This window comes from Elephantulus edwardii, unplaced genomic scaffold, assembly GCF_000299155.1.
Source record: "Elephantulus edwardii isolate Elephantulus edwardi_28Jun2011 unplaced genomic scaffold, EleEdw1.0 scaffold00433, whole genome shotgun sequence".
In the NCBI taxonomy this organism is placed as follows: Eukaryota; Metazoa; Chordata; class Mammalia; order Macroscelidea; family Macroscelididae; genus Elephantulus; species Elephantulus edwardii.
The window spans coordinates 226,290-230,916 of NW_006400183.1; positions in this window are offsets into that span (position 1 = coordinate 226,290).

Here is a 4,627-nt window from a genome sequence, read left to right on the forward strand (position 1 = left end):
GCTCAGTATATCTTAAGCTCAAGGAACTGAAGAACAAATTCAAACCTCGAGTTGCTATAATCAAGGATGCTTTGGGCAGAATGTTAAATGATCCAGGAAGTAGTAAAAGAAGATGGAAAGAATATACTGAGTCACTGTATTGAAAGGAATTGGCAGACACAGAAGAATTTCATGAAACAATATATGAGCAAGAGTCTACGGTGATGAAAGAAGAAGTTAAGTTCAGGCTGCTTTGAAGGAAATGGCAAAAAATAAGGCTCCAGGAATAGATGGTATACCAATTGACATATTTAAACTAACAGATGCTGCCCTGGACGTGCTCACCAAGTTGTGCCAAGAAATCTGGAGAACAGCCACTTGGCCAACTGACTGGAAGATATCTATATTTGTTCCCATCCCAAAGAAGGGTGACCCAACAGAGTGTGGAAACTATAGAACAATCTCACTAATTTCACATGCAAGCAAATTTTACTGAAGATTATCCAAAAAATGATTGGAACAGCACATCAGCAGAGAGATTGATTGTTATATAGAAAATATTTATTTAAATATGCATATATACAGTGTAGGGGTTTTCTATTTAACTTTTGGTAATGTAAACATTTCTTTTTAACCTTTTCATTAAGATTATAAAACTGAAAAGTTACAACTGTAATAATAGCAGTTCTTTATAAATTGCCTATAGGTACACTTTTAATGAAGAATATGTGATGTTTCTAGACTTTTTTCGCTTTCACATTCTCACGTGTTATATTTATTAAAGCATGATTTTAAATATGTTGATTCCAATATGAAACGCCTCATCTTCTATTTTATCTATATTTTTATTAACATATTTCATTAAGGAATAAGACTCTAAGAGTGTGATTTCTTTGAAGTGGCAGACTAGAATAAAGAGAAGTTGTTAAACTGACCTGTATAGTAATATTAGGTTAGAAACATATTAAGTAGGTTGAGTAGGTGTAAAATCAGACAGTATATAATTGAGATGGGAGAAACATAGTTTCTTATAATGGTGTATGGCTTTGAATTTATAGTAATAAATTCTGATTTCTTATGAGTCATGAATACTTAACAACAACAACAACAACGAAAGAGCTCAGTTGGCCTAGTGGACAGAAAGTGATGCTACCAAGCCAAAGGTGGATGATTTTAGTCTGTGGCCCTCAGGCTGATTTTAATTGTTTTTGTTCAAACATTCTTCTAAGTGGTATAGCACTGGTCTGTTCATTTGCTGTACAGAGGTAACTCGTGGTTGTTGTGATGCTGAACACTGTGACACTGATGGTGGATAGTGTTTGGTGGAGCCCCCAATTAAATAAGCTTGGAAGCTGAGTGGCTTCCCCTTCCAAAATAGCTTGCCTCCAAAACCCTATGAACTTGGAGAAACGATGAAAGTTATACAAGTGTCCAGGTCTTTTGTTCATAGGGTCACTATGAGTAGTCTATGACTCGATGGCACTTAATAACAACAACAACAGTGAAGAGACCACAGTGACAAATGTTAGGTGAAGGTTCTTAGATTTAGTCAGAACTGACTACCTTTAAGATTCTGTGGGAGAAAGTTAGGTATTATTGGTACTTCACCCTTTGTTAATACTTGGTTGACTGAGATGTCACATATATCTGGTCTTATGTCTGTGTAACTGCTTGTTGTAGTTATTGGGTGCCATAGTGACCCTATGAACAACAGATCTGAACCCTGGCTTTTCCTGTGCCATCATAATCACTTCTGCCACACCTGAATCCATGGCTGCAGTCACTGGGTCAATGCATCTAGTGAAGGCTCTTCCTCTCTTTTCCTGACCAGTGACTTTTCCAAGCATAATGTCCCTTTTCAGAGAATAGTCTCGCTTAGCAACATGCTCTAAGTATGTGAGAGGAAATTTTGTCATCCTTGTCTCTGGCTGGAACATTCTGGCTGCACTTTCTCCAAAACTTTTCTTTTGACAGCCCATGGGATATTGAGTATTGTCCGCCAACACTATAGCTCAAAGGCATCAATTCTTCCTCTGTCATCTTTATTTATTGTCCAGTGTTCAGATGAAGAGCAAGTGATTGAAAAGATCATGGTCTGAATCAGGCACACCCTAATCTTCAGATTGACATAATTGCTCCTCAGTAATTTGGAGAAATCTTTGACAGCAAACTTGCTTGATACATTACATCTTCCAATATCCTGACTGCTGATATCAAGAGTGTTGACTGTGGATACAAGTAAGAAGAAATTGTTGACAGCTTCAATCTTTTCTCCATCTATCATGATGTTGCTTATTGGTCAAATGGTGAGAATTTTTGTTTTCTTGATGTTGAGATTCAATCCATATTGAAGGCTGTAGTCTTTGATCCTCTACAGCAAGTGTTTCAAGTTCTCCTCAGTTTCAGCAAGCAAGATTGTGTCATCTGTATAACATAGGTTGTTGATGATCTTTCCTCCACTTAGCAGGAAGCATTTTCTTTAGGGTCAAAGCTGTCAGGAACCTTGAAGACAATAGTAATCTTTTGCTAACCAGGGAAGCAAAAATTATTGTTGTTAGGTGCTTTTGTGTCAAGTATGACTCATAGTGACCCTATGAACAATAGGTCTGAACTCTGTCGTATTGTGTGCCATCCTCATCATTTCTGACACTCTTTAACCATTGCTACTGTCAATGTTTTAGTCCATCTCATTGACGGTCTTGTCCTCTTTTCCTCATTCTCCACCTTTCTGAGCATGATGTCCCTTTCCAAGAAGTAGTCTTTCCTAGCAACATGCCCAAAGTATGTGAAATTCAGTTTCATCATCCTTGACTCCAAGGAACCTTCTGGCTGCTGTTTTCCCAAGACATATCTTTATTTTGGCAGTCCATGGAATATTCAGTACTCTTCTCCAACACCACAAACCAAAGTAATCAATTGTATTTTTGTTATCTTTCTTCATGGTCCTCAGATGCATAACAAGTTCTCAGATGCATAACAAGTGATTGAAAAGACCATTGTCTGAATCAGGTGCACCTTAGTCTACAAACTCACATCATTGCTCTTTAGTAATTTGAAGAGGGTTTTCACAGCATGTTTCCCAACCAGCATGTCTCTTGATTTTGTTGACGATGCAAAGGCATTTGACTGTGTAGATCATAACAAACTGGTTAACACTGAGAAGAATGGTAATCCCAAAACACTTAATTATGCCCATATGAAGCCTATACCAAGACAATAAGGCTATTGTCTGAATAGAACAAGGGAACGTTATTGTTGTTATGTGCCCTCGAGTCACCTGCTACTCATAGTAACCATATGTACAACAGCTCTGAAGCCTGCCCTATCCTGAGCCAGTTTCACTGACTCTGACACACCTACTCCCATTACCCCAGTTACTGTATCAATCCATTTTATCAGGGTCTTCCTCTCCTGCACTGTCCCTCCACCCTTCAGAGTATAATGTCCTTCTCCAAGGACCAGTCCCTCCTGGCCATGTGCCCACTTTAAAATCAGAAAGAATGTGCTTCAGGATTATATCCTATCTCCTACCTGTTCAATCTGTACACTGAGCAAATAATTGAAGAAACTAGACTCTATGAAGAAGAATGTGGTATCAGATCTGGGAAAGACTAATCACAACCTGTATTATGCATATGACACAACCTTCTTTGCTGAAAGTAAGAGGACTTGAAATGCTTGCTACAGAAGATCAAAGACTAGAGCCTTCAATATGGATTACATTTCAACATCGAGAAGATAAAAATCTACCACCACTGGTCTAATAAGCTACATCATGATATATGGAGAAAAGATTGAAATTGTCAATTGTTTAATTTTACTTGGATCCACTATCAACACTCTTGGCACCAATAGTCTGGAGATCAGGAGACATATGCAAACAATTATAATGAATATAATATGAAGCTCTGGTAACATAGTCTGTAAGGAGTTGCACTTGTTTTAAATCAAAGGGCAAGGCCTTTCAGGGAGTCAAAATTCACAAATTGCTAATCAGGAGAAAGATAGATAATCGCCTCCCATTTTATTTACAGCCTCTGAAAACCCACATAAGGATCAACTAAGATTTAGCCAACTATGAGACCAGGAAACCTCACACATATAGTTAGTGTTTTTTATAAAGAAAGTGACATTGAAAGCTGAAGAATGAAATGACATTTGGTGATTGATATAAAATGAAACCAATTATTTTTTTATTGATGAAAAGAAAGGTTTTAATGGACTGTCTAAAACCTCTGAAAATGGATGAAACATTGTTCATACCTAGTTCTTACACTTCAGTTGGATTATAGTGCATTATTTTATCTAACATAATTTTACAGTTTTTAAAAAAGTCTTCTGGGAGTATTTTACCTAAAAGGGTCCAAGCTCAACACTATACAAACACTAGAAGAAAGGAGTTTATTTGCAAAAAAGACAGATCAAGTGTCATAAAAGTGTCTGCTTGCTATTAGGTGCATTTTAGGGTCATTCATAACACAAATGGGCATTGTATATATACACATTTATTCTTAGAAATGGTTTAGAGAAAATATCTAACCTATGAAGGCAAAAGAGACCACCAATTACTCATATGCAAGTTCAAGCTGAAGCTGAGGAAAATTAAACCAAATCCACAGGAGCCAAAATATGACTTTGATTTCATACC